The 7,781-nt window shown below is 47.2% G+C and overlaps 1 protein-coding gene across 1 annotated transcript in view; it reads left to right on the forward strand.

Moving 5' to 3' along the window:
• The window catches only part of synpo (synaptopodin), a 92,844-nt gene that overhangs the window by 77,595 nt on the left and 7,468 nt on the right, over positions 1-7,781 (forward strand). The window lies entirely within an intron of this gene.

Raw genomic sequence — 7,781 nt, forward strand, 5'->3', positions numbered from 1 at the left:
TACCCGCCCCACCCACCCCACCCTCACCACCACCCCCCTCCCCACCTCCGCGTTTTGAGCCCTGGTTTGTCCCCATCCCGGCCTGACACTGTGGGCAGGGGTGCAGTGGTTATGGGGGCACAAGGGACGGGCCCTAGGCAGAGCACGGATTGATAAAAGAGTGGGGTGATGAGGGGGGAGGGAGGAGTAATTCCACTCTCAGTCTGAGGCGTTGCGCTCGGGAAAGTGGACCAGTGGGGATTTCAGCCGAGGGTCTAGCCAGTGGGTGAATCGTTTTCCTGGTACAGGGAAATCGGCGATGCACGCTGTGGTGGAATAACTACCCCCCCCCTCACAAACCCCGCTCTTTGCCTAGCTCACACGCCGACAGATAGGGGGTCCATCACGACACACTGCATGATGCCACACTCCCACTGGTGCCTGGGAGGCCTGAGCGCTTGTGTGGATATCGCTTGCACATCGCTGCAGAGCCCTCGGGAGAAAGGGGGGGATGCGGGGGGAGCGGGGGGAGAGCATTGGGGAGCGGGAGCACTTTGGGTTGCCAGGGGTCGGGGTGGGGGAGGGGTGCTGTCCATTTTGGACCAGGCTGCAGTCCAATTAATTAATCGGCTACCAAAGAGTGGCTGATCAGGAACCAGGCTGGAAGGTTCAAAAGGAAAACTCTGTTTTCCGCTCATCCTCCATCCTGAACCTCTTGCTAACTCATTTCACATTTAACGATCGGTAAAAAAAGTACTCGAGGGAGACAGGAACTTGTAGGTTTGTCCCCGCAACATCAGCTGGAATGTGAATAAATGCATTTCTCCCCGACTGACTCATCTGTGGAGCTGACTGGACTAATATTGTTTGTGTGTACTCTCTCACTCTCTCTTTGTCTCTGTAATTTATTGCACATATTGCCAAAGATAACGAAGAATTATACGCTCATCTCTCCTCTCGTATCTCCTGCGGCCTGTTGACATCTATTGTACTTATGCTTGAATTGTGTCCTGCACTTTAATAAAGATCCTTTTATTTCTTTCTGAACACACACACACACTCTCTCTCTCTCTCTCTCTCTCTCCCTCTCTCTTTCTCTCTCTCTGTGTCATTTGTGCAAAGGCTTGCTACTTTCCTCAGAATGGACTGTCATGGAAGGGTTCCATATTTTAAGCCAACTCTCAGAGCAGGCAAGGCCATCATTAGTGATCTACCCCTGAGTTTTGGTCACAATTCCGGGCTATGACTTGTTTGAGGGTCACTAGAACGGCACCAGCGATGAGAGGACACCGGTTCATGTGGAGAGACTGGAGAAGCTGGGGTTGTTCTCCTGAGAGCATAGATGGTTAAGGGGGAGATTTAATGCAAAATCGAGAGGAGTTTCGATAGAGTGAATAAGGAGAAACTGTTTCCAATGGCAGGAGGGTCAGTAACCAGAAGGAACAGATTTAAGGTAATTGGCAAAAGAAGCAGAGGGGGAGATGAGGAAAAAACCTTTTCTACTCAATGTAGTTTTCACGATCTGGAATGTTCTGCCCGAAGTGGCAGGGGAAGGAAATTCAATAGTAACTTCCAAAAGGGAATTGGATAAGTACTTAAAAAGGAAAACTTGACAGGCAATGGAGAAAGAGCAAGGGAATGTGATAATTGGATAGCTCCTTCACGATGGGCCGAATGTCATCCTCCTGTGCTGTAATAATTGCAAACCGTCAGGTGTGGGCCTGGGGTTTGAAGTGAGCTCCTGAATTCAGTCAAGTCAATGCAAAATGGAGACCAGGCCAGTAGGAGCAATAAGAGCTAAAGGACAAATAGCCCTCTTTTACTAAGGCCCTACCACCTCATAGCCTCCCTTTTGGACCTTCACTGGAGAGGGAAACCATCTGAATGCCAAGTCGGACCGCAGCCATGCAGGTAACATAGCACCTCACAATATCGAGGCTGCAGGTCATCCCCTGGTGTATCATGACTAAGAATCGACTTGAGCAGTTACCATAGCAACAGGGGAGGCAGTCCAAGATGGCCGCCAGGGTTTGTGAGTGCGGCAATCGAAACATCCCAATCACCATTTGTGAGGAACCAGGTTCATTCTTGAACGCTGACTCACGTTATTGAATAATATGATTGCAGTTAGTCACCGGTGTATCATATCGAGCAGAATAAGTTAAGAAAAGGTTGTGGAAACCTAAAACCTTGGAGCGTAGAGCAGCCTCTGAATCCCTCTCCAACTTGCTCCTCCCAGCACTCTCTACCTTTCCCACAGGTTTCACCAAGTGAATGTCTTGCAGGTGGCATGGACTAAATTACTTGAGTCGTGAAAGGTTTCAGAGGTATGATCCTGAGATTGAATGAACCAGATTATTGTAGACTCCGTGAATCAGCATCACTGAGTTGCAAAACTTGCACACAGTAGTTATGGAGAAGAATAAGACTGCACGCTCCTAGGAAAATGCGGCTTAAATGAGTTAGGGAAGCAGAGAAAACTAGGGCGACAGGATAACAAATCGTTAAAAATAACGCACAAGTTGGTGAGACCCTACAAAGTGTAAACTAGGCTGTGGAGGTCATTTCGAAAGAGGTTGAATTAAAAAGCAGAGAAGTTATGTTAAACTTGTATGGAACCTTGGTCAGCCAGCACGTGAAGTGCTTTGAATAGCTCTGGTTTCTATATCAACCAAAATGAGATAGAGGCACTGGCGGAAGTGAAAAACCATTTGCTTGAACAATACCAGTGGTTATCCTTGCAGGAAAGATTGAATAGACTACAGAATATCTCCAAGATTATAGAAGAGTTTAATAGCAAGATGGAGACCTTTGCACATCTGGGAGAGTCCGAAGCTAAAGGTCCTAAAGACGGAATCGTCATCAAGAAGTCAATAGAGGTTCAGGAGAAATCTCTTTATCCAGAGAGTATTGAGAATGTGGAACTCACTACCACTGGGAGTAGTTGAGGTGAATATATCAATGTGTCTAAGGGGAAACTAGATAAACGATGAGGAGCACAGGAATACAAGGTGATGCTTCTGGGTGAAGTTGTTAGATGAAGTAGGGTGGGAGGAGCTTGTGTGGAGCATAAACGTCAGCATAGACCTGCTGGCCGAATGGCCTGTTTCTGTGCATTCTATGAACAGCACGGGGTTAGATACAGAGTAAAGCTCCCTCTACACTGTCCCCATCAAACACTCCCAGGACAGGTACAGCACGGGGTTAGATACAGAGTAAAGCTCCCTCGACACTGTCCCCATCAAACACTCCCAGGACAGGTACAGCACGGGGTTAGATACAGAGTAAAGCTCCCTCTACACTGTCCCCATCAAACACTCCCAGGACAGGTACAGCACGGGGTTAGATACAGAGTAAAGCTCCCTCTACACTGTCCCCATTAAACACTCCCAGGACAGGTACAGCACGGGGTTAGATACAGAGTAAAGCTCCCTCTACACTGTCCCCATCAAACACTCACAGGACAGGTACAGCACGGGGTTAGATACAGAGTAAAGCTCCCTCTACACTGTCCCCATCAAACACTCCCAGGACAGGTACAGCACGGGGTTAGATACAGAGAAGAGCTCCCTCTACCGGCCAGAATTAGAGGAGCGCAGATATCTCAGAGGATTATGGGGCTGGAGGAGATTACAGAGATAGGGAGGGGTGAGGCCATGGGGGGCTTTGAAAATAAGGATGAGGATTTTAAAATCAAGAGGTTGCTTAACCGGGAGGCAGTGTCAGTCAATGAGCACAAGGGGGTGATAGGGGAACAGTGCAGATTTGGATCTGGGGCAGTGGAGTTGTGGTTGAGCTGAAGTTCGCAGAGGGTGGTGAGGTAAATGTAGTGCAACATATCCCCACAGGAGAGGAGAGATGCAGCCTGCCCTCACAGGCCATTTAGTTCCAGCAGATAAATCAAGTTCGCAACCTGCAGTGTAATAAATTATCTAACTGCATCTTATTATAGAAGCTGAAGGATTTTCGAATTTATGACTGGCATAATCCCTTGACGCTGGCTATAAATCCCAGAGTGACCAGCCCCATTTCCACTCCCCACTCCCCCCACCCCCCCACTATCCCCTGCAACTCTGCCAACATCTCTCCAAACTCACAGACCACATAGAATTACACTGAATATATAGCACAGAAACAGGCCAATTGGCCCAACTGGGTCATGCTGGTTTTTAGTGAAAAGCTAGAACATGACAGTCCAAAGAGATCTGGGGGGGGAGGGTGTCCAGGTACACAGATCATTATGGTGTCCTGAATAGGTGCAGAAAATAATTAGAAAGCCTCATAGAATGCTGGCCTTGACATCCCAAGGACTAGAATATGAGGGTTGAAGTCGTGCTTCAGTCATTCAAAGCCTTGGTTAGGCCTGGAATACTGTGAGCAGTTGTGGGCACCACACCCAAGCAAGGATATATTGGCGGGAGTGCAGTGTTGATTAACTATAATGATACCTGGACTCCAAGGGTTAAATTGTGAGGGGAATTAGGCTTGCATTCCCTGGAATTTAGATGGTTAGGTGATTTGACTGAAGTTTTCAAGATATTAAGGGGAAGTGATAGGGCTGATACAGAGAAACTATTTCTGCTGGTTGTGGGGGGGGTCTAGGACTAGGGGACAAAGTCTAAAAATTAAAGCCAGACCTTACAGGAGTGAAATTTGGAAATACTTCTTCATACAAAGGACAGTAGAAGCTGGGAATTAGAACCTTCCACAAACAGCAGTTGGTGCTGGATTAATTGTTAATGTTAAAACTGAGATTGATAGATTTTTCTTAACCAAAGATATTACGGGATATGGGGACTGGAGTTAGGTTGCAGATCAGTTGTGATCTCATTGAATGGTGGAACAGTCTCGGTGGGGGGGTGGTTGTATGGCCTCCTCCTGTTTCTGTGTTCCTGAAGCAGAGAAGACAAAGGAGAGATTTGATAGAAGACCAGGGAGTGAAAACAGAAGTTACTTCCATTGACAGAAGTGTCATAACCAGAGGACACGGAGGTCAGTTACAAAAGAACTCCAGAGGGAACATGAGGGGGAGGGGAGAAAAATCACTCAATGTGATGTTATGATCGGAAATATTCTGCCTGAAAGGGCGATGGAAGCAGATTTAATAATGAGATTTAGGCAAGTACTTGAAAAGGAAAATTCGCAGGGCTATGGGAAAGAGCAGCGAGTGGGGCTGCGTTATTTTCACTTATACATACGGACATATGACTTAGGAGCAGGAGTAGGCCATTCAGCCCCTCAAGCCTGCTCCGCCATTCAGTAAGATCATGGCTGATCCGATTGTGGCCTCCACTCCACATTCCCACCTACCCCCCGATAACCTTTGACTCCCTTGTTAGTCAAGAATCTATCTACCTCTGCCTTAAAAAATAGTCAATGACCCTGACTCCATCGCTCTCCGGGGAAGAGTGTTCCAAAGGTTCACGACTCTGAGAGAAAAACTTCCTCCTCATCTCTATCTTAAATGGGAGACCCTTTATTTTTAAACTCTGTCCCCTAGTTCTAGTCTCTCCCGTCCTTTCAGCATCCAACCTCTCAAGTCCCTTAAGTTTCAATAAGATCACCTCTCATTCTTCTAAAACTCCAATGGATACAGATCCAGCCTGTCCAGCCTTTCCTCGTACTAGAACCCCTCCCCCCATCCCAGGTATCAGCGGAGTGAATCGTGTCTGAACTGCTTCTTATGCAAGTATATCCTTACTTAAATAAGGAGACCAAAACTGTACGCAGTATTCCAGATGTGGTCTCACCAACGCCCTGTGCAACTGTAAAAAAAAAAAATCCCTACTTTTATATTCCATTCCCCTTGCGGTAAATGACAACATTCCATTTGCCTCCCTAGTCACTTGCTGTACCCTGCATACTAACTTTAATTGGGTAGATCTTTCAAAGAACTGGCACAGACACATTGAGCGAAATGACCTGCTTCTGTGCTGCATTAACCTACTCTCTGATTCAACCTATTCTTCCAAAAGCCTCCACCTCTCCTTCATTGGTGCATCCTTCCTGCTCTGTCCTAACCTTCCTCCTCCCGTCCAGGTCTCCCTGACCTCTGCGCCTCAGAGACTGCAGCAGGCGGGGAGTAATATCGAGGAGGAGGATGTTCCTCTTTCCGTGGGAAACGTGTGCACTGCCTCCATCTGCTGCCTCGCTGTGCAAAGTCACTGCCTGGTGTAACACCACAACCCGTTCGTTTATGGGTTCGACTGTTTTTTTTAATTCTTTCATGGGATGTGGGCGTCGCTGGCAAGGCCAGCATTTGTTGCCCGCCCATAATCGCCCTTGAACTTGAGTGGCTTGCCTGGTCATTTCAGAGGGTAGCTAAGAGTCAGCCGCGTTACTGTGGGTTTGGAGTCACATGTAGGCCCAGACCAGGTGAGGATGACATTCCCTTCCCTAAAGGGCATTAGTAAGCAGATGGGTTTTTACTACAATCGATGATAGTTTCATGGTCGCCATTATTGAGACTAACTTTCAATTCCAGATGTATTTAAATTCCAGCTGCTGTGTTAGAATTTGAACCCATGCCCCTAGAGCATTAGCTTGGGCCTCTGGTTTCCTAGTGCAGTGATGTTACCAATACGCCACCGTCTCTCCATTAATTTAATTTAATTTAATTTAATTTAATTGGTGCAAAGCCAAAACATTCGTTCTTCTGTCCCCTCCTAATCTTGTACCAAATTGTTTACTGCTCAGGCTCAATCCTTAACCAAGTCCAGAGACTTGAGCACAAAATCCAGGCTGGCACTCATTGCAAAAGCAAAGTACCGCTGGAAGTCCGAAATAAAAACGGAAAACGTTGCAAATATGCAGAGGGTCAAGCCACATCGGTGGAGAAAAACAGCTCCTTTTCTCTCCCCATTTGCTGCCTGAACCGCTGAGTGTTTGCAACATTTCCTGTTTTCATTCAGGGCTGACACTCGATGTGCAGTACTGAGGGAGAGCTGCACTGTCGGAGGTACCATCTGTCAGATAAGGCTTTAAACCCAGGCTCTTGCCTTCAGTCTCAGGTTTATGTAAAAGACCCCGTGGCCACTGTTCCCTGAGGGGTCAGGCAGTGTTCTCCCCACCGCCCTGGATCAATAATTACATGTCAAAGCTCATTATTAATCTCTCTTTGTGGGAGCTTGCTGTACACACATTGGCTGCTGTATTTCCTACATTAAAGTAGTGACTACACTTCAGAAGTACTTCATTTCTATAAATGAGGCAGTCACTTTGCAAAGTCCCATGATCAGCAAATGAGGGGGGATAAAAAATTGTTACATGATATGGGTTGAGGGATAAATACAGGCCAGAACATCGGGATAACACCCCCTGCTCTTCCTGTGGGATCTGTGGAACGACTCACACCTGCCTGAGTAAGCAGCCAGGGCCTCCACTTAATGGCTCATCCAGAAGATGGCACTGCCGACAGTCCGACATTGAAGTAACAGCTGAGATTACCCGGCCAATTCCCCAGCAAGAGTGCCACCACTGACCTAACTTGGTGTCATCGTCCCCTCCGAATATGTTTTTCTTTATTCTTTCACGGGATGTGGGCATTGCTGGCAGGGCCAGCATTTGTTGCCCATCCCTATTTGCCCTTGAATTGAGCGGCTGCTAGGTCGTTTCAGGGGGCAGTTAAGAGTTGCTTTGAGCCTGGAGTCACGTGTAGGCCAGAGTGGGTAAGGACAGCAGATTTCCTTCCCTTTACATATATATATAGGGTATATGTATTATACACAGGTAATGTGTGTGTGTGTATGTGTGTATATATATATATAGGGAAAACGATGCCAACAATTTGCCATTACCAGAGG

This window comes from Cetorhinus maximus, chromosome 10, assembly GCF_964194155.1.
Source record: "Cetorhinus maximus chromosome 10, sCetMax3.hap1.1, whole genome shotgun sequence".
Taxonomy (NCBI): domain Eukaryota; kingdom Metazoa; phylum Chordata; class Chondrichthyes; order Lamniformes; family Cetorhinidae; genus Cetorhinus; species Cetorhinus maximus.